At 43.6% G+C, this 23,566-nt stretch overlaps 2 protein-coding genes across 6 annotated transcripts in view; one reads left to right on the plus strand and one right to left on the minus strand.

Moving 5' to 3' along the window:
- LOC128694212 (uncharacterized) overlaps window positions 1–23,566 on the minus strand; it is a 233,316-nt gene that overhangs the window by 123,832 nt on the left and 85,918 nt on the right. The window contains exon 1 of one of the 2 annotated variants that reach the window (XM_070093790.1): window positions 5,394–5,623. The exons of the other annotated variant lie outside the window; for it this stretch is intronic. The gene's annotated coding sequence lies outside the window, so the exon portion shown is untranslated. Of the gene's footprint in view, window positions 1–5,393; window positions 5,624–23,566 lie in introns of those variants that run through there. 2 annotated transcript variants of the gene reach the window in all.
- The window catches only part of LOC128705363 (uncharacterized), a 77,024-nt gene continuing 59,120 nt past the window's right edge, over window positions 5,663–23,566 (plus strand). For 2 of the 4 annotated variants that reach the window (XM_070093798.1, XM_070093795.1), the window contains exons 1-2: window positions 5,663–5,731; window positions 6,639–6,950. The gene's annotated coding sequence lies outside the window, so the exon portion shown is untranslated. Of the gene's footprint in view, window positions 5,732–5,838; window positions 6,951–7,709; window positions 8,138–23,566 lie in introns of those variants that run through there. The other 2 variants (XM_070093796.1, XM_070093797.1) reach the window with 2 other exon arrangements.

The raw sequence follows: 23,566 nt of genomic DNA on the forward strand, positions 1-23,566 counted from the left end.
TAAAGTCGGTACCTGACCAACCGGGCTGTGGTTCGTACGTTGGATTGCGTGCAGCCAGCAGTAACAGTCTGGTTGAATGGGTCCTGATCCACCATGAGGCCTGGTCACAGACCGGGCCGCGGGGGCGATGACTCCCGAAACTCTCTTCAGGTAATCGAACCTGGGCACGGGCCGATGGAAACTTCCCAACATCCCTCTATCTTGCTCCAACCCAGCCCACTTAAGTCACCCTGATTACCAATTCACTACAAAACAAACCAGGAAATCTAGCTCAGGTCCCATCACTATCATTCAAACAGTGACTCATGTCTCTAAGATAAGATAAGATAAGATTTCGTTCGGATTTTTAACCCCGGAGGGTTAGCCACCCAGGATAACCCAAGAAAGTCAGTGCGTCATCGAGGACTGTCTAACTTATTTCCATTGTGGTCCTTAATCTTGTCCCCCAGGATGCGACCCACACCAGTCGACTAACACCCAGGTACCTATTTGCTGCTAGGTGAACAGGACAACAGGTGTAAGGAAACGCGTCGAAATGTTTCCACCCGCCGGGAATCGAACCCGGGCCCTCCGTGCGTGAAGCGGGAGCTTTAGCCACCAGGCCACCGGGGTGGGTGTGTGTGAGGGTGTGTGTGTGTGGGTGTTGGTGTGTGTGGGTGTGTGTGTGTGGGTGTGCGTCCTTGTGTGTATGCATATATTTGTACGCTCGTGTGCACATGTCCGTGCGTGCGCCCTCGTGTGTGTATGTGCGCGCGCGCGCTAGTGTGGGTGTATGATCCACTTAATATTTGTATTTATAACTCATTACAATTGTGACCAGGTGTGGACGTATCAGTGGTTCATTACTTTGTAATTTGTTCATGACTGTAACCATGTATAGGAGTGAAGCTGTTTCATTACCTCTGTAACTTGCCATGATTAGTGACCAGATCTACCTGGAGTTCATTACCTTTGTAACTAGTTCAGCTATCATAACTTTGGGGTCCAGTCACTGGACCCATTATGTACCTTTGTAATCTTTTGACTACCGCCCACAGGATGGGTATGGGGTACATAAAGATATTAAACTAAAGTGTGTGTACTCACCTATTTACTCACCTATTTGTGGTTGCAGGGGTCGAGTCCTAGCTCCTGGCCCCGCCTCTTCACCGGTTGCTACTAGGCCCTCTCTCTCCCCGCTCCATGAGCTTTATCAAACCTCGTCTTAAAACTGTGTATGGTTCCTGCCTCCACTACGTCATTTTCTAGGCTATTCCACTGCCTTACAACTCTATGACTGAAGAAATACTTCCTACTATCTCTCTGACTCATTTGTGTCTTCAACTTCCAATTGTGGCCTCTTGTTTCTGTGTCCCCTCCCTGGAACATCCTGTCCTTGTCCACCTTGTCTATTCCACGCAGTATTTTATATGTCGTTATCATGTCTCCCCTGACCCTCCTGTCCTCCAGTGTCGTCAGGCCGATTTCCCTTAATCTTTCTTCATAGGACATTCCCCTTAGCTCTGGAACTAACCTTGTTGCAAACCTTTGTACTTTCTCTAGTTTCTTGACGTGCTTTATCAAGTGCGGGTTCCAAACAGGTGCTGCATACTCCAGTATGGGCCTGACATACACGGTGTACAGTGTCTTGAATGATTCCTTACTAAGGTATCGGAATGCTGTTCTCAGGTTTGCCAGGCGCCCATATGCTGCAGCAGTTATCTGATTGATGTGTGCTTCCGGAGACATGCTCGGTGTTATACTCACCCCAAGATCTTTCTCCTTGAGTGAGGTTTGCAGTCTTTGGCCACCTAGCCTATACTCTGTCTGTGGTCTTCTGTGCCCTTCCCCTATCTTCATGACTTTGCATTTGGCAGGATTAAATTCGAGAAGCCATTTGCTGGACCAGGTGTCCAGTCTGTCCAGGTCTCTTTGAAGTCCTGCCTGGTCCTCATCAGATTTAATTCTCCTCATTAACTTCACATCATCTGCAAACAGGGACACTTCTGAGTCTAACCCTTCCGTCATGTGTGTGTGTGTGTGTGTGTGTGTGTGTGTGTGTACTCACCTAGTTGTACTCACCTAGTTGAGGTTGCGGGGGTCGAGTCCGAGCTCCTGGCCCCGCCTCTTCACTGATCGCTACTAGGTCACTCTCCCTGAGCCGTGAGCTTTATCGTACCTCTGCTTAAAGCTATGTATGGATCCTGCCTCCACTACATCGCTTCCCAAACTATTCCACTTACTGACTACTCTGTGGCTGAAGAAATACTTCCTAACATCCCTGTGATTCATCTGTGTCTTTAGCTTCCAACTGTGTCCCCTTGTTACTGTGTCCAATCTCTGGAACATCCTGTTTTTGTCCACCTTGTCAATTCCTCTCAGTATTTTGTATGTCGTTATCATGTCCCCCCTATCTCTCCTGTCCTCCAGTGTCGTCAGGTTGATTTCCCTTAACCTCTCCTCGTAGGACATACCTCTTAACTCTGGGACTAGTCTTGTTGCAAACCTTTGCACTTTCTCTAGTTTCTTTACGTGCTTGGCTAGGTGTGGGTTCCAAACTGGTGCCGCATACTCCAATATGGGCCTAACGTATACGGTGTACAGGGTCCTGAACGATTCCTTATTAAGATGTCGGAATGCTGTTCTGAGGTTTGCTAGGCGCCCATATGCTGCAGCAGTTATTTGGTTGATGTGCACTTCAGGAGATGTGCCTGGTGTTATACTCACCCCAAGATCTTTTTCCTTGAGTGAGGTTTGTAGTCTCTGACCCCCTAGACTGTACTCCGTCTGCGGCCTTCTTTGCCCTTCCCCAATCTTCATGACTTTGCACTTGGTGGGATTGAACTCCAGGAGCCAATTGCTGGACCAGTTCTGCAGCCTGTCCAGATCCCTTTGTAGTTCTGCCTGGTCTTCGATCGAGTGTATTCTTCTCATCAACTTCACGTCATCTGCAAACAGGGACACCTCAGAGTCTATTCCTTCCGTCATGTCGTTCACAAATACCAGAAACAGCACTGGTCCTAGGACTGACCCCTGCGGGACCCCGCTGGTCACAGGTGCCCACTCTGACACCTCGCCACGTACCATGACTCGCTGCTGTCTTCCTGACAAGTGTGTGTGTGTGTGTGTGTGTGTGTGTGTGTGTGTGTGTGTGTGTGTGTGTGTGGTGTGTGTGACTCAACAATCAATATTTGCACCAATAACTCATTACAGTTGTGACCGGTTGTGGAAGTGTGAATTGCTCATTACTCTATAATTTGTTCATGATTGTAGCCAAAGTATAAACGTAAGTAACCATTCTACAGAATTCATTACCTTTGTAACTTGTGAGCTCATTACCTTTGTACCTAGTTCAGCTATCAAAACTTTGGGGGCCCAGTCCCTGGACCCATTACGTACCTCTGTAATCTGTAAATACCTTTGTAACTTGTCATGATTGTGACCAGACTTACCTGGAGTTCATTACCTTTGTAAATTGTGAGTTCATTACCTTTGTAAATTGTGAGTTCATTACCTTTGTAAATTGTGAGTTCATTACCTCTGTAACTTGCTCAGCTATCAAAACTTTGGAGTCCAGTCCCTGGACCAATTATGTACCTCTGTAATCTTTTGACTACCGCCCACAGGATGGGTATGGGGTGCATAATAAACATATTAAACTAACTAAAACAAGTGTGACCATGGTGTAATAGCGCACAAAATGCATGCTAAAGGAAAAACAGGAAAAGTTGGTAGATGGATCTATAATTTCCTCACAAACAGAACACAAAGAGTAGTAGTCAACAGAGTAAAGTCCGAGGCAGCTACGGTGAAAAGTCACCTCTGTTCCGCAAGGCACAGTACTCACTCCCATCTTGTTTCTCATCCTCATTTCTGACATAGACGAGGATGTCAGCCACAGCACCGTGTCTTCCTTTGCAGATGACACCTGAATCTGCATGACAGTCTTCCATTGCAGACACTGCAAGGCTCCAGCTAGACATCAACCAAATCTTTCAATGAGCCCAAGACTGTTCAACTGCCTCCTAGCATACATAAGGGGGATTTCCAATAGATCACTGGCTGTCTTCAAGCTGGCACTTGACAAGCACCTAAAGTCGGTACCTGACCAACCGGGCTGTGGTTCGTACGTTGGATTGCGTGCAGCCAGCAGTAACAGTCTGGTTGAATGGGTCCTGATCCACCATGAGGCCTGGTCACAGACCGGGCCGCGGGGGCGATGACTCCCGAAACTCTCTTCAGGTAATCGAACCTGGGCACGGGCCGATGGAAACTTCCCAACATCCCTCTATCTTGCTCCAACCCAGCCCACTTAAGTCACCCTGATTACCAATTCACTACAAAACAAACCAGGAAATCTAGCTCAGGTCCCATCACTATCATTCAAACAGTGACTCATGTCTCTAAGATAAGATAAGATAAGATTTCGTTCGGATTTTTAACCCCGGAGGGTTAGCCACCCAGGATAACCCAAGAAAGTCAGTGCGTCATCGAGGACTGTCTAACTTATTTCCATTGTGGTCCTTAATCTTGTCCCCCAGGATGCGACCCACACCAGTCGACTAACACCCAGGTACCTATTTGCTGCTAGGTGAACAGGACAACAGGTGTAAGGAAACGCGTCGAAATGTTTCCACCCGCCGGGAATCGAACCCGGGCCCTCCGTGCGTGAAGCGGGAGCTTTAGCCACCAGGCCACCGGGCCACCCACCATTACACTGCTTTTTAACAAATCACTAGCAACCAGCACTTTCCCAACATTACTCAAGATAGCAAGAGTTACTCCAATACACAACAGTGGAGACCCAACAGATGTAAACAACTGCTACCCAATATCAAACTTATCTTTGCTATCCAAAATCTTTGGGGACCCAGTCCCTGGACCCATTACGTACCTCTGTAATCTGTAAATACCTTTGTAACTTGTCATGATTGTGACCAGACTTACCTGGAGTTCATTACCTTTGTAAATTGTGAGTTCATTACCTTTGTAAATTGTGAGTTCATTACCTTTGTAAATTGTGAGTTCATTACCTCTGTAACTTGCTCAGCTATCAAAACTTTGGAGTCCAGTCCCTGGACCAATTATGTACCTCTGTAATCTTTTGACTACCGCCCACAGGATGGGTATGGGGTGCATAATAAACATATTAAACTAAAACTAACTATCCAAAATCTTTGAGAAACTCACACATAACATAAAGTATTCTCAACCCCTGCCAGTTTAGCTTCAGCAGAAATAAAAGCACAAATGACATAATAACAAAATGCTGGACTTAAAGCACTTGAAAATAATGAATATCCACCAGGACTCTATCTACCTATGGAAAGTTTTTGATACAGTAGACCACAGCATCCTACATCACAAACTTGATCATTATGGTATAAGAGGCACTTGCATATATAAAGTCTTACCTTACTAACAGACAGCAATATATCTTTATTAAGGACACAACGTCTTCAACAAGACCTCTGGATACTGGAGTGCCATAGGGAAGTGTCCTTCACCTCCCTATTTTTTCTCATATACATCAATGATCTTCCTAATGAATCACAACTTAGACCTGTTCTCTTGTTAATGACACAACTATTGTCGTTTCCCACCTAAATCCAGCATCACTGAACAACATTGTTAATAGAGAGCTCTTAAAAATATGAACCTGACGGAAATTACGTCAGAAGAAGTTATCGCCAGTGGTGCCAAGGCACCAGTAGTGCCAAGTCACCAGTAGTGCCAAATCACCAGTGGAATAGTAAGTAAATTTATTCAGATATACACAATACAGTTACATAGATTATCATACATAGCAGCATATGTGTAAAGTACCTGGGATAACCCAAAAAGTCTGACAGACTGACTTATTTCCATTGGGGTGCCAGGACGTATGCCTTTAATAACATCGTGTTATTTCCCACTTCAACTATACCTATCGTGAAATGAAGAAGATAATTAATCGCTTGTGAACCAAACCATCAGTAGTGTTAACATGGATAACAAGTTAACTTTGTGTTAGGTTAGTGTTAAGGTTGGGAGACAGTGCCACGCCTAGAAGGAGATAAGATAAGAGTAGTGCTTCTCAGGTGCCATAGTGTAAGTTATTCACTTCTTATATACGAGTTATCATCTTTATTACAACACTTATGAACCACTAGTAGTGTCAAGTTAGATAATAACTTGTTTAAGGTGAAACAAAGTTAGAATAGAGGTCTAAATATGGCAGAAAAAACAGTGTTCCATTTAGTATTGCTTCTCAGCTGTCTCAAAGTGACTTACATATATATTATTATGTAAGTTATCGTCTTTATTACAACACTTATAAACTACTAGTAGTGCCAGGTAGGATAATAAGTTGTTTTAAGTAAAGTAAAGTAAGAATATGAGTTAATATAACATAGGAACATCAGCATCTCACAGTAGAGCTTCTCAACTATGTAAGTAATTCATTGCTTATATCTTAGTTATTTTCTTTATTTTAACATATAAATTACTGGTAGTTTATATGTGTCAGCTACGATTACAAGTTTACTTTTCTTAGGTAAAGTTTAGAAATTACAATAAAAGAAGGCAACCTTTTTTATTGTGACATAGATGTATAAATGTGAGTTATGAACTTCCTGTGTGTGTGTTCCAGCTTTATTTAATACAAAACTCTCTTTAAGAGACAACGAAGCTCCATACACTTCACCCAGGCAGTCAACGGCAGTCACTGGCAGTCACTGGCAGTCAACGGCAGTCACTGGCAGTCACTGGCAGTCAACGGCAGTCACTGGCAGTCACTGGCAGTCAACGGCAGTCACTGGCAGTCACTGGCAGACACTGGCAGTCAACAGCAGTCACTGGCACTCACTGGCAGTCAACGGCAGTCACTGGCAGTCACTGGCAGATACTGACAGTCAACGTCACTCACTGGCAGTCACTGGCACTCACTGATACTCACTGGCAGTCATTGGCACTCACTGGCACTCATCAAGGTGAGAGAATGTTACACTGAAAAAAAAATTATTCTTAACATTGCCAATCAATAAGAAAATTCTGCCCTCATAACATGTGCTTCTGCATTTATGAAAGATGCTCTGAGAGGTTCTTGATCCAAGGAAATAGGTCTGTACTGCTCTTCCCTGCATCCAGTCTCATTGCTTCTCGTCCCACATGTGCTGTAACACCCCCGTACGGATTTAAGACTTCCCTATAGGTATGTTAACATCATATTTTCTCCTTGACTTAAGAAATCGTAATGACACGATTGCAAATAAACCATACCCCCGGCCGGGATTGAACCCGCGGTCATAGAGTCTCAAAACTCCAGCCCGTCGCGCTAGCCACTAGACCAGCTAGCCACAATAAGATTCATCCAACTAGGTATATTTCTACACCATAGGAAAGTTAGCACAGGCACCTCTGTGACCACAAATGCAAGTTTTTACAGACGAATCTCCAGCTAGCGTGGCCGTGACGAACTCTAGCTCAAGTCCCTTCACTGCCGTAAACATGACTTAAGAAATCGTAATGACACGATTGCAAATAAACCATACCCCCGGCCGGGATTGAACCCGCGGTCATAGAGTCTCAAAACTCCAGCCCGTCGCGCTAGCCACTAGACCAGCTAGCCACAATAAGATTCATCCAACTAGGTTATTGTGGCTAGCTGGTCTAGTGGCTAGCGCGACGGGCTGGAGTTTTGAGACTCTATGACCGCGGGTTCAATCCCGGCCGGGGGTATGGTTTATTTTCTCCTTCCTGGAGTGTCAGTGTTCACAAACACATTAAACCATCACCTCTGGTTCCTCGGGGACTAGACAACCAGATTTTCCAATATAAACAACTGCTATCCAGTATCAAACTTATCTTTGCTATCCAAAATCTTTGAGAAAGTCACACATAAGAGATTATATTATTTTATAAAGTATTCTCAACCCCTGCCAGTTTAGCTTCAGCAGAAATAAAAGCACAAATGACATAATAACAAAATGCTGGACTTAAAGCACTTGAAAATAATGAATATCCACCAGGACTCTATCGACCTAACGGAAATTACGTCAGAAGAAGCTATTACCAGTGGAGCCAAGGCACCAGTAGTGTCAAGTCACCATTGGTGCCACGACGCATGCCTCTAACATCGTGTTATTTTACACTTCAACTATACCTATCATGAAATGAAGTTAGTTCATTGCTTGTGAACCATTAGTAGTGTTAACATGGATAACAAGTTAACTTTGTGTTAGGTTAGTGTTAAGGTTGGGAGACAGTGCCACGCCTAGAAGGAGATAAGATAAGAGTAGTGCTTCTCAGGTGCCATAGTGTAAGTTATTCACTTCTTATATACGAGTTATCATCTTTATTACAACACTTATGAACCACTAGTAGTGTCAAGTTAGATAATAACTTGTTTAAGGTGAAACAAAGTTAGAATAGAGGTCTAAATAAGGCAGAAAAAACAGTGTTCCATTTAGTATTGCTTCTCAGCTGTCTCAGAGTAACTTATATATTCATTATTATGTAAGTTATCGTCTTTATTACAACACTTATAAACTACTAGTAGTGTCAGGTAGGATAATAAGTCGCTTAAGGTGAAACAAAGTTAGAATAAAGGTCTAAATAAGGCAGATAAAACAGTGTTCAATTTAGTGTTGTTTCTCAGCTGTCTCAGAGTGACTTACATATATATTCATTATTATGTAAGTTAGCTTCTCACTGTTCGTCGGATCCTGGAGTTTACCTGGAGAGAGTTCCGGGGGTCAACGCCCCCGCGGCCCGGTCTGTGACCAGGCCTCCTGGTGGATCAGAGCCCGATCAACCAGGCTGTTACTGCTGGCTGCACGCAAACCAACGTACGAGCCACAGCCCGGCTGGTCAGGAACCGACTTTAGGTGCTTGTCCAGTGCCAGCTTGAAGACTGCCAGGGGTCTGTTGGTAATCCCCCTTATGTATGCTGGGAGGCAGTTGAACAGTCTCGGGCCCCTGACACTTATTGTATGGTCTCTTAACGTGCTAGTGACACCCCTGCTTTTCATTGGGGGGATGGTGCATCGTCTGCCAAGTCTTTTGCTTTCGTTGTGAGTGATTTTCGTGTGCAAGTTCGGTACTAGTCCCTCTAGGATTTTCCAGATGTATATTTTTTTATTATCACACTGGCCTATTCCCACCAAGGCAGGGTGGCCCGAAAAAGAAAAACTTTCACCATCATTCACTCCATCACTGTCTTGCCAGAAGTGTGCTTTACACTACAGTTTTTAAACTGCAACATTAACACCCCTCCTTCAGAGTGCAGGCACTGTACTTCCCATCTCCAGGACTCAAGTCCGGCCTGCCGGTTTCCCTGAACCCCTTCATAAATGTTACTTTGCTCACACTCCAACAGCACGTCAAGTATTAAAAACCATTTGTCTCCATTCACCCCTATCAAACACGCTCACGCATGCCTGCTGGAAGTCCAAGCCCCTCGCACACAAAACCTCCTTTACCCCCTCCCTCCAACCTTTCCTAGGCCGACCCCTACCCCGCCTTCCTTCCACTTCAGACTGATACACTCTTGAAGTCATTCTGTTTCGCTCCATTCTCTCTACATGTCCGAACCACCTCAACAACTCTTCCTCAGCCCTCTGGACAACAGTTTTGGTAATCCTGCACCTCCTCCTAACTTCCAAACTACGAATTCTCTGCATTATATTCACACCACACATTGCCCTCAGACATGACATCTCCACTGCCTCCAGCCTTCTCCTCGCTGCAACATTCATCACCCGTGCTTCACACCCATATAAGAGCGTTGGTAAAACTATACTCTCATACATTTCCCTCTTTGCCTCCAAGGACAAAGTTCTTTGTCTCCACAGACTCCTAAGTGCACCACTCACCCTTTTCCCCTAACCAATTCTATGATTCACCTCATCTTTCATAGACCCATCCGCTGACACGTCCACTCCCAAATATATGAATACATTCACCTCCTCCATACTCTCTACCTCCAATCTGATATCCAATCTTTCATCACCTAATCCTTTTGTTAAACTCATTACCTTACTCTTTCCTGTATTCACTTTTAATTTTCTTCTTTTGCATACCCTACCAAATTCATCCACCAATCTCTGCAACTTCTCCTCAGAATCTCCCAAGAGCACAGTGTCATCAGCAAAGAGCAACTGTGACAACTCCCACTTTATGTGTGATTCTTTATCTTTTAACTCCATGCCTCTTGCCAAGACCCTCGCATTTACTTCTCTTACAACCCCATCTATAAATATATTAAACAACCATGGTGACATCACACATCCTTGTCTAAGGCCTACTTTTACTGGGAAATAATTTCCCTCTTTCCTACATACTCTAACTTGAGCCTCACTATCCTCGTAAAAACTCTTCACTGCTTTCAGTAACTTACCTCCTACACCATAAACCTGCAACATCTGCCACATTGCCCCCCTATCCACCCTGTCAAACGCCTTTTCCAAATCCATAAATGCCACAAAGACCTCTTTAGCCTTATCTAAATGCTGTTCACTTATGTGTTTCACTGTAAACACCTGGTCCACACACCCCCTACCTTTCCTAAAGCCTCCTTGTTCATCTGCTATCCTATTCTCCGTCTTACTCTTAATTCTTTCAATAATAATTCTACCATACACTTTACCAGGTATACTCAACAAACTTATCCCCCTATAATTTTTGCACTCTTTTTTGTCCCCTTTGCCTTTATACAAAGGAACTATGCATGCTCTCTGCCAATCCCTAGGTACCTTACCCTCTTTCATGCATTTATTAAATAATTGCACCAACCACTCCAAAACTATATCCCCACCTGCTTTTAACATTTCTATCTTTATCCCATCAATCCCGGCTGCCTTACCCCCTTTCATTTTACCTACTGCCTCACGAACTTCCCCCACACTCACAACTGGCTCTTCCTCACTCCTACAAGATGTTATTCCTCCTTGCCCTATACACGAAATCACAGCTTCCCTATCTTCATCAACATTTAACAATTCCTCAAAATATTCCCTCCATCTTTCATTTAATAACTCTCCTCTCCTATTTTTAACTGACAAATCCATTTGTTCTCTAGGCTTCCTTAACTTGTTAATCTCACTCCAAAACTTTTTCTTATTTTCAACAAAATTTGTTGATAACATCTCACCCACTCTCTCATTTGCTATCTTTTTACATTGCTTCACCACTCTCTTAACCTCTCTCTTTTTCTCCATATACTCTTCCCTCCTTGCATCACTTCTACTTTGCAAAAACTTCTCATATGCTAACTTTTTCTCCCTTACTACTCTCTTTACATCATCATTCCACCAATCGCTCCTCTTCCCTCCTGCACCCACTTTCCTGTAACCACAAACTTCTGCTGAACACTCTAACACTACATTTTTAAACCTACCCCATACATCTTCGATCCCATTGCCTATGCTCTCATTAGCCCATCTATCCTCCAATAGCTGTTTATATCTTACCCTAACTGCCTCCTCTTTTAGTTTATAAACCTTCACCTCTCTCTTCCCTGATGCTTCTATTCTCCTTGTATCCCATCTACCTTTTACTCTCAGTGTAGCTACAACTAAAAAGTGATCTGATATATCTGTGGCCCCTCTATAAACATGTACATCCTGAAGTCTACTCAACAGTCTTTTATCTACCAATACATAATCCAACAAACTACTGTCATTTCGCCCTACATCATATCTTGTATACTTATTTATCCTCTTTTTCTTAAAATACGTATTACCTATAACTAAACCCCTTTCTATGCAAAGTTCAATCAAAGGGCTCCCATTATCATTTACACCTGGCATCCCAAACTTACCTACCACACCCTCTCTAAAAGTTTCTCCTAATTTAGCATTCAGGTCCCCTACCACAATTACTCTCTCACTTGGTTCAAAGGCTCCTATACATTCACTTAACATCTCCCAAAATCTCTCTCTCTCCTCTACATTCCTCTCTTCTCCAGGTGCATACACGCTTATTATGACCTACTTTTCGCATCCAACCTTTACTTTAATCCACATAATTCTTGAATTTACACATTCATATTCTCTTTTCTCCTTCCATAACTGATCCTTCAACATTACTGCTACCCCTTCCTTTGCTCTAACTCTCTCAGATACTCCAGATTTAATCTCATTTATTTCCCCCCACCGAAATTCCCCTACCCCCTTCAGCTTTGTTTCGCTTAGGGCCAGGACATCCAACTTCTTTTCATTCATAACATCAGCAATCATCTGTTTCTTGTCATCTGCACTACATCCACGCACATTCAAGCATCCCAGTTTTATAAAGTTTTTCTTCTTCTCTGTTTTAGTAAATGTCTACAGGAGAAGGTGTTACTAGCCCATTGCTCCCGGCATTTTAGTCGCCTCATACGACACGCATGGCTTACGGAGGAAAGATTCTTTTCCACTTCCCCATGGACAATAGAAGAAATAAAGAAGAACAAGAGCTATTTAGAAAAAGGAGAAAAACCTAGATGTATGTATATATATATATATATATATATATATATATATATATATATATATATATATATATATATATATATATATATATATATATATATATATATATATATATATGCATGTGCGTGTCTGTGAAGTGTGACCAAAGTGTAAGTAGGAGTAGCAAGATATCCCTGCTATCTAGTGTGTTTATGAGACAGAAAAAGAGACCAGCAATCCTACCATCATTCAGGTGTATATAATCATGTATCTCTCCTGCCTGCATTCCAGGGAATACAGGTTCAGGAACCTCAAGCGCTCCCAGTAATTGAGGTGTTTTATCTCCGTTATGCACGCCATGAAGGTTCTCTGTACATTTTCTAGGTCAGCAATTTCACCTGCCTTGAAAGGTGCTGTTAATGTGCAGCAATATTCTGGCCTAGATAGAACAAGTGACCTGAAGAGTGTCATCACGGGCTTGGCATCTCTAGTTTTGAAGGTTCTCATTATCCATCCTGTCATTTTTCTAGCAGCTGCGATTGATACAGTGTTATGGTCCTTGAAGGTGAGATCCTCGGAAATAATCACTCCCAGGTCTTTGACGTTGGTGTTTCGCTCTATTTTGTGGCCAGAATTTGTTTTGTACTCTGATGAAGATTTAATTTCCTCGTGTTTACCATATCTGAGTAATTGAAATTTCTCATCGTTGAACTTCATATTGTTTTTGCAGCCCATTGAAAGATTTGGCTGATGTCCGCCTGGAGCCTTGCAGTGTCTGCAATGGAAGACACTGTCATGCAGATTTGGGTGTCATCTGCAAAGGAAGACACGGTGCTGTGGTTGACATTCTTGTCTATGTCAGATATGAGGATGAGAAACAAGATGGGAGCGAGTACTGTGCCTTGTGGAACAGAGCTTTTCACCGTAGCCGCCTCGGACTTTACTCTGTTGACTACTGCTCTTTGTGTTCTGTTTGTGAATAAATTATAGATCCATCTACCAACTTTTCCTGTTATTCCTTTAGGATTCATTTTGTGTGCTATTACACCATGGTCACACTTGTCGAAGGTTTTTGCAAAGTCTGTATATATTACATCTGCATTCTTTTTGTCTTCTAGTGCATCTAGAGTCTTGTGGTAGTGATCCAATAATTGAGACAGACAGGAGCGACCTGTTCTAAATCCATGTTGCCCTGGGTTGTGTAATTGATGGGTTTCTAGATGGGTTGCGATCTTGCTTCTTAGGACCTTTTCAAAGATTTTTATGATATGGGATGTTAGTGCTATCGGTCTGTAGTTCTTTGCTATTGCTTTACTGCCCCCTTTGTGGAGTGGAGTTATGTCTGTTGTTTTTAGTAACTGTAGGACGACCCCCGTGTCCATGCTCCCTCTCCATAGGATGGTAAAAGCTCGTGAAAGGGGCTTCTTGCAGTTCTTGATGAACACGGAGTTCCATGAGTCTGGCCCTGGGACAGAGTGCATGGGCATGTCATTTATTGCCTGTTCGAAGTTATTTGGCGTCAGGATAACATCAGATAGGCTTGTGTTAACCAAATTCTGTGGCTCTCTCATAAAAAATTAATTTTGATCTTCTACTCTCAGTCTGGTTAGCGGCTTGCTAAAAACTGAGCCATATTGGGACTTGAGTAGCTCACTCATTTCCTTGCTGTCATCTGTGTAGGACCCATCTTGTTTAAGTAGGGGCCCAATACTGGACATTGTTCTCGACTTTGATTTGGCATAGGATAAGAAATACTTTGGGTTTCTTTCGATTTCATTTATGGCTTTTAGTTCTTCTCGCGATTCCTGACTCCTATAAGATTCCTTTATCTTAAGTTCGATGTTTGCTATTTCTCTGACCAGTGACTCCCTACGCATTTCAGATATATTGGCCTCTTTTAGCCGCTCTATTATTCTTTTCCGTCTCCTGTAAAGGGAGCGCCTGTCTCTTTCTGTTTTACATCTACTCCTCCTTTTTCTTAAAGGAATAACCCTTGAGCATACATCGAGTGCCACCGAGTTAATCTGTTCTAGGCATAAGTTGGGGTCTGTGTTGCTTAGTCTATCTTCCCAGCTTATATCTGTTAGGACTTGGTTTACTTGGTCCCACTTTATGTTCTTGTTATTGAAGTTGAATTTGGTGAAGGCTCCCTCGTGACTAATCTCATTATTTTGGTCTGGGGCTCCACGCATACATGTCTGAACCTCGATTATGTTGTGATCTGAGTATATTGTTTTTGATATGGTGACATTTCGTATCAGATCATCATTGTTAGTGAGGCATTAAGCAGTTCTGTGCAAACAAGTGACTCTGCGATATACAGGCCAACTTCCCCTTTTGCCTGTTCACTCTGTCGCATCTGTATAGGTTGTTCCCTGGGATCCATATTTCATTGTCCAAGTGATCCTTTATGTGGGTCTCTGTGAAAGCCACGAACATTGCATTTGCTTCTGCAAGCAGTCCACGGATGTAAGGTATTTTGTTGTTCGTTGCTGGCTTAAGACCCTATATATTTGCAAAGAAGAATGTCATCGGACTGGTGGTATTGGTGGTACTGGGGGAGACTTTTTTTTCCGGCATTAGTATCTGCATCTGTTGGTTTGGAGTGGAGGCCATCGACTGTGGTTCAACTCCAGGAATGACTGGATTTGGTGTACGATTTCTGCCATTTCCTGCCAGTTTTTTCTCCTTCCTGGCGCTAAAAAACCTCTCCCTCTTGAGTGGCTGTGGCTACCCAGGTTTTCCCATGGCCTGGATGTTTTGTATCTTTTTGTCCCCTTTAGATGGTGTGCCTGGCAATTTAAGTTATAGCACAGTCTTTCCTGTACTGAAGAGGTACACATTTCAGGGTGAAAAAGCTTACAGGAAGGGAGTTTGCATTTTCCTGTTGTCATATGGGTACGGCATTTTCTAGGGTGGTCAAAGTTGCGCGTCCCATCTGTTTTTCCAGATTTCCCATGCCAGCAGATACCAAGTGCATAGTATGTGCACAGGCTTGGTTTCTGTTTGCCTTGGGTTTCTGTGACTGTATTCCCTGTTGGTGCATGTTTACCTGTCTCTTTCATATCCTCACTAGCACTAACAATGGGGGTCTCACCAGTTGTTTTTGGTAATGTATCCTCACTAATGCTAGTGAAGTCCCCTTGTTTGCTATCTCCTGTGGTATTACTAATTCGCAATATTGGTTTTATCTTGTCCTTGACTACATTTGTTTCCCCATTACAGCTCCTGTCTCCCTCGAGGTTATTAATATGCATTCCCTCCTGCCTATATTTACTGACTACCTGGACAGCACCTCCATCCTCACCATTACTGTCTCCAGGCCATGGGAAAACCTGGGTAGCCACAGCCACTCAAGAGGGAGAGGTTTTTAGCGCCAGGAAGGAGAAAAAACTGGCAGGAAATGGCAGAAATCGTACACCAAATCCAGTCATTCCTGGAGTGGAACCACAGTCGAAGGCCTCCACTCCAAACCAACAGATACAGATACTAATGCCGGAAAAAAAATCCCCCCCCAGTACCAACAATACCACCAGTCCGATGACATTCTTCTTTGCAAATATACAGGGTCTAAAGCCAGCAACAAACAACAAAATACCTTTCATCCGTGGACTGCTTGCAGAGGCAAAGGCAATGTTCGCGGCTTTCACTGAGACCCACATAAAGGATCACTTGGACAACGAAAAATGGATCCCAGGTTACAACCTATACAGATGTGAGAGAGTGAACAGGTAAAAGGAGGGGGTTGGCCTGTACATTGCAGAGTCACTTGTTTGCACAGAACTGCTAAATGCCTCAAATGATGTAGTAGAAGTTTTAGCAGTAAAGGTCGAGAACCAAAACCTAGTCATTGTGGTAGTCTACAAGCCTCCGGATGCAACATCCCAGCAATTCCAGGAACAGCTGTTAAAAATTGACCACTGTCTGGAAAATCTTCCAGCTCCTGCACCCAACCTCTTGCTCCTGGGGGATTTCAACTTAAGGCACCTAAAATGGAGGAATATAGCAAATAATATTGTTGCAGTAATAACACCAGGAGGCAGCTCTGATGAAAACTCACACTCACACGAGCTTTTAAATCTCTGCACAAAATTCAATTTAAACCAGCAAATAATAGAGCCTACTAGACTGGAAAATACTCTAGACCTCATCTTCACTAACAATGATGATCTGATAAGAAATGTCACCATATCAAAAACAATATACTCAGATCACAACATAATTGAGGTTCAGACATGTATGCGTGGAGCCCCAGACCGACATAATGAGACTAGTCACGAGGGAGCATTCACCAAATTAAACTTCAATAACAAAAACATAAAGTGGGACCAAGTAAACCAAGTCCTAACCGATATAAGCTGGGAAGATATACTAAGCAACACAGACCCCAACGTATGCCTAGAAGAGATTAACTTGGTGGCACTCGATGTATGCACAAGGCTTATTCCTCTAAGAAAAAGGAGGAGTAGATGTAAAATAGAAAGAGACAGGCGCTCCCTTTACAGGCGACGGAAAAGAATAACAGAGCGACTAAAAGAGGTCAATATATCTGAAATGCGTAGGGAGACACTGGTCAGAGAAATAGCAAGCATCGAACTCAAGCTAAAGGAATCTTATAGGAGTCAGGAATTGCGGGAAGAACTAAAAGCCATAAATGAAATCGAAAGAAACCCAAAGTATTTCTTCTCCTATGCCAAATCAAAGTCGAGAACAACATCCAGTATTGGGCCCCTACTTAAACAAGATGGGTCCTACACAGATGACAGCAAGGAAATGAGTGAGCTACTCAAGTCCCAATATGGCTCAGTTTTTAGCAAGCCGCTAACCAGACTGAGAGTCGAAGATCAAAACGAATTTTTTATGAGAGAGCCACAAAATTTGGTTAACACAAGCCTATCTGATGTTATGCTGACGCCAAATGACTTCGGACAGGTGATAAATGACATGCCCATGCACTCTGCCCCAGGGCCAGACTCATGGAACTCCGTGTTCATCAAGAACTGCAAGAAGCCCCTATCACGAGCCTTTTCCATCCTATGGAGAGGGAGCATGGACAAGGGGGTCGTCCCACAGTTACTAAAAACAACAGACATAGCCCCACTCCACAAAGGGGGCAGTAAAGCAACAGCAAAGAACTACAGACCAATAGCACTAACATCCCATATCATAAAAATCTTTGAAAGGGTCCTAAGAAGCAAGATCACCACCCATCTAGAAACCCATCAGTTACACAACCCAGGGCAACATGGGTTTAGAACAGGTCGCTCCGGTCTGTCTCAACTATTGAATCACTACGACAAGGTCCTAAATGCACTAGAAGACAAAACGAATGCAGATGTAATATATACAGACTTTGCAAAAGCCTTCGACAAGTGTGACCATGGCGTAATAGCGCACAAAATGCGTGCTAAAGGAATAACAGGAAAAGTCGGTCGATGGATCTATAATTTCCTCACTAACAGAACACAGAGAGTAGTCGTCAACAGAGTAAAGTCCGAGGCAGCTATGGTGAAAAGCTCTGTTCCACAAGGCACAGTACTCGCTCCCATCTTGTTCCTCATCCTCATATCCGACATAGACAAGGATGTCAGCCACAGCACCGTGTCTTCCTTTGCAGATGACACCCGAATCTGCATGACAGTGTCTTCCATTGCAGACACTGCAAGGCTCCAGGCGGACATCAACTGAATCTTTCAGTGGGCTGCAGAAAACAATATGAAGTTCAACGATGAGAAATTTCAATTACTCAGATATGGTAAACACGAGGAAATTAAATCTTCATCAGAGTACAAAACAAATTCTGGCCACAAAATAGAGCGAAACACCAACGTCAAAGACCTGGGAGTGATCATGTCGGAGGATCTCACCTTCAAGGACCATAACATTGTATCAATCGCATCTGCTAGAAAAATGACAGGATGGATAATGAGAACCTTCAAAACTAGGGAGGCCAAGCCCATGATGACACTCTTCAGGTCACTTGTTCTGTCTAGGCTGGAATATTGCTGCACATTAACAGCACATTTCAAGGCAGGTGAAATTGCTGACCTAGAAAATGTATAGAGAACCTTCACGGCGCGCATAACGGAGATAAAACACCTCAATTACTGGGAGCGCTTGAGGTTCCTGAACCTGTATTCCCTGGAATGCAGGCGGGAGAGATACATGATTATATACACCTGGAAAATCCTAGAGGGACTAGTACCAAACTTGCACACGAAAATCACTCACTACGAAAGCAAAAGACTTGGCAGACGATGCAACATCCCCCCAATGAAAAGCAGGGGTGTCACTAGCACGTTAAGAGACCATACAATATGTATCAGGGGCCCGAGACTGTTCAACTGCCTCCCAGCATACGTAAGGGGGATTACCAACAGACCCCTGGCAGTCTTCAAGCTGGCACTGGACAAGCACCTAAAGTTGGTTCCTGATCAGCCGGGCTGTGGCTCGTACGTTGGTTTGCGTGCAGCCAGCAGCAACAGCCTGGTTGATCATGATCTGATCCACCAGGAGGCCTGGTCACAGACCGGGCCGCGGGGGCGTTGACCCCCTGAACTCTCTCCAGGTAAACTCCAGGTCCAGGACCACACCTCCAGCTTCACCATTACTGTCTACCAGGACAGCACTATCAGCGTGACACCAATTTCCACAAAAGTGGCAATTTATCTTCAAAGACCTAAACTTACTCACTGAAAAGATCATCCACGCTTACTACTTTGCAACCTACATTTACAGAACCATAAATTCCAGTATTAACCCTGAACTACAACACTTTCTTGATAGCTGTGACAAGATACACAGGGACAACACCACACACAAAAATGTCTACGACATTCCCCATGTCCGGCTAAACCTATACAAAAATTTAATGCACATAAAAGGGCATAAAGTCTGGAACATCCTACCTGAAAACTCTAGAACTGCAGACACAACCATCACTTTCAGAACTACCTTTAAAAAACATCTTAAATTCCTGACACACCCCACTGTCAGCTAACTACATGATAACCACCTATTCTCTTGTATCATACACGCATAAAAAACAACTTAGACCTCCCCTCGATATCTGTGATTCCCCACAATTCACACTTACACTCAAGCAGTTGACTGTAAACATAGAAATACGTAATGAAACTATTGCTTAATGAATCCTAAACTAGTCATGAGTTTGCCTGAGATACTCAATATAGAAACTGTCTATCGTGCCAAGACAAAACCATTCACAATGCTAAATTTACGAACTGTAATGCAGTTACTTAGCCTTAATACCAATATGCTCCATAATATTTGTGGAAATTATTTAATTTCCGAAGCTATAGTGCCTAATAAGTGTTTAATGTGTTGATTTGGGTCAAAATGTATTTGCATTTTGAATGGAACCAACTGGGTTCCCGCTGCGCCTGCGCAGATGTGCGGGGGTATAGGTCGAACTGGGGCACGAGGTGGCGGCAGTGTTTTGAATGCAGTGAGGAGGCTGTGAAAACATGGGATCAGGAAATTGGCGTTCACGGTGGCCTAAGGATTAATATAGGCCTCAATTCATAATAGGAAGTGTCGTAACTGTTCCTGGTGAAGAGTGAGGGAACATGATTTATGAGACCACCGTAAAAAGGTGGTAAAATTAGTGAATAATGGTTCGACCGGGTGTGACTGGTGCGCGGCCATGGTGTGTGTCCAGGGGAAATACCCGTGAGTTAATCCTCGCTCATCGGCCTCAGATCTTAATGGAGTGACCTCTAATGTGTATAATAATTATGAGACATTAAATCGTCTTGTGAATGGTAATATAATCAGTGATAATAACATTAAGTAAAGAGAATGTGGGATGTGAAATAGATCGCCCTGGTCCGAGTGAACGCGTGATTCTCGTACCGAGGATAGTGAAGTTTTATGGAATCATGACTTCTAAACCGGGACAAACCAACGGATACCTCGTCCTGCTGGAATAAGAACCGTGTCGGTATAGCGGGACATCGAAATGAGATGGTGAATGGAGGAAATAAGTACCTGGAGTTTACCTGGAGAGAGTTTCGGGGGTCAATGCCCCCGCGGCCCGGTCTGTGACCAGGCCTCCTGGTGGATCAGCGCCTGATCAACCAGGCTGTTGCTGCTGGCTGCACGCAAACCAACGTACGAGCCACAGCCCGGCTGATCAGGAACTGACTTTAGGTGCTTGTCCAGTGCCAGCTTGAAGACTGCCAGGGGTCTGTTGGTAATCCCCCTTATGTGTGCTGGGAGGCAGTTGAACAGTCTCGGGCCCCTGACACTTATTGTATGGTCTCTTAACGTGCTAGTGACACCCCTGCTTTTCATTGGGGGGATGGTGCATCGTCTGCCAAGTCTTTTGCTTTCGTAGTGAGTGATTTTCGTGTGCAAGTTCGGTACTAGTCCCTCTAGGATTTTCCAGGTGTATATAATCATGTATCTCTCCCTCCTGCGTTCCAGGGAATACAGGTTTAGAAACCTCAAGCGCTCCCAGTAATTGAGGTGTTTTATCTCCGTTATGCGCGCCGTGAAAGTTCTCTGTACATTTTCTAGTAATTGAAATTTCTCATCGTTGAACTTCATATTGTTTTCTGCAGCCCACTGAAAGATTTGGTTGATGTCCGCCTGGAGCTTTGCAGTGTCTGCAATGGAAGACACTGTCATGCAGATTCGGGTGTCATCTGCAAAGGAAGACACGGTGCTGTTGCTGACATCCTTGTCTATGTCGGATATGAGGATGAGGAACAAGATGGGAGCGAGTACTGTGCCTTGTGGAACAGAGCTTTTCACCGTAGCTGCCTCGGACTTTACTCTGTTGACGACTACTCTCTGTGTTCTGTTTATATATATATATATATATATATATATATATATATATATATATATATATATATATATATATATATATATATATATATATATATATATATATATATATATGTATATATATATATATATATATATATCAAAAAAATATAGGGAGGTACCACCTCTACAACTGGACTGGGGACCCTTATCCTCAGAGAAGACAATAAACGTGCCTCAGGGAAAACTCAAGGTTCTCCCCGGAGCTGTTTGAATATTTTCTTTTCCTATCACCCACTATATTTTATATTCTATGGGAAAATTTATTAATAGAAAGAATACATTTACAGAAAACACAAACATGAATACAAGGGTACAATATGTTAAAGATTATGAATTTCCTCCAGCTCCTCCGAAGCCAGATGCGAGCCAAGTATGCAGCAAGCATTTTCCCTCTGGATGGCCATGCTGAGGTGCTGGAACATGAAAGTGGCTGCCCTTGTGTCCCTGGTGGTGTCGATGAGTCTGGAAACCAATTCTTTAAGGAAATGTGTGACATTTTTTTTCCCCATGATCCCAAGGCCTCTGGTTCCACTGGGACAAATTGATACTGTTGGCTTATGTCCCTGTACTTGCTGATCTTGTACTCCTCCCTGTGGTCGGCAGCTCCTCCCTGTTGCCTAACACTGTGATGGATATAGGTGTCAGCCAGTGTAGACACACATGTATAGTCCCATACTAAGACCTTGCCATTCTTCCAAGGATAGATGGTGATCCCGTCAGGGCAGTTTGCTGGGTTGTGGGTATTGTTGGCTGCTAGTGATTGGGGCTCCCTCTCAGCTGGGCATCCACCTATAGCAAGGGTTCTCTTTATGATGTCATTGACCTCATTGTGTCTTGCATGCCAGCCCTTGGTTTTGGAACAGCTAAGACCATGTAGACCATATTGGTCAGCTTGCACTTCGCCGCAAATACACGTATACTCCGTGTGAATTGGGGCAGCAAGGCGCAAAGCTACTGCAATACGGAGGGTCTTAGGGTCGAGGTGCGTTCCCATTGCAGATATAGGAACTGTTTGGAGGAAGTCCCCAGAGTGATGTGCGCTCACAGCCTAGAGACGGGCTGTCTCCCTGTCTGATGTTACAGCCCTGAGGATGTTGGCAAGCACCTTTTAAGTGATCAGGCCATCCCAGCTTGACTGTTTGTGAGCCAGTGCTGCACTAGGGTTTGGTGCTGGAGCAGCAAGAGTCTCCCATTCAGCGATGGCACTGGCATAGTTAGGGTCCTGTATTCCTGCTGAATCACTGAGGTTATCAGGAAGAATTTGTCTTATTAACTCGTTTGATGCTATGGAAGAGAATAGGAAAGCTGGTAGAGCAAACTGGGAGGATCTGCATACTCCCAGGCCCCCAAGCCTGACCGGAAGTGAGGCTTGCAACCACTGTCCATCTTCCAGGGAAAGATTCAATACACTCTCTAGCATGGTCTTAAGGAGAGAGTCATATTCCTTGAGTTTTGGACTGGTGAAAGCTGGGGAGCATCTCAGAAAGTAGGTAAGTTTTGGGATTGACACGCACCTGGTGAGTAGGTAGAAGGCATCATGTGTATCAATGTCTTTCATCCTGCCTTCCATCTTCCGGAGGTCTGAGATGTTTTTTTCTAAGATCAGATCAATTGCATTGGACCCAAGAGGAGCGCCAAGGAGAGTGCTATTGGCTGGATCAATGGCTCATGCTCCAGGTAGAACAGCACTAATATTCTGGATCATATGTCGATTGGTAGAAACTATTTCACATTTGGTGGGGTTTAAAGATAGACCCAGGCTTTCTCCCATGTCTTTGATTCTTCTGAATAACTTCAATAACAAAAACATAAAGTGGGACCAAGTAAACCAAGTCCTAACCGATATAAGCTGGGAAGATATACTAAGCAACACAGACCCAAACTTATGCCTAGAACAGATTAACTCGGTAGCACTCGATGTATGCACAAGGCTTATTCCTCTAAGAAAAAGGAAGAGTAGATGTAAAACAGAAAGAGACAGGCGCTCCCTTTACAGGCGACGGAAAAGAATAACAGAGCGGCTAAAAGAGGTCAATATATCTGAAATGCGTAGGGAGACACTGGTCAGAGAAATAGCAAGCATCGAACTTAAGCTAAAAGAATCCTTTAGGAGTCAGGAATCGCGGGAAGAACTAAAAGCCATAAATGAAATCGAAAGAAACCCAAAGTATTTCTTCTCCTATGCCAAATCAAAATCGAGAACAACGTCCAGTATTGGGCCCCTACTTAAACAAGATGGGTCCTACACAGATGACAGCAAGGAAATGAGTGAGCTACTCAAGTCCCAATATGACTCAGTT

The sequence above is a fragment of the Cherax quadricarinatus genome, chromosome 43, assembly GCF_038502225.1.
Source record: "Cherax quadricarinatus isolate ZL_2023a chromosome 43, ASM3850222v1, whole genome shotgun sequence".
Taxonomy (NCBI): domain Eukaryota; kingdom Metazoa; phylum Arthropoda; class Malacostraca; order Decapoda; family Parastacidae; genus Cherax; species Cherax quadricarinatus.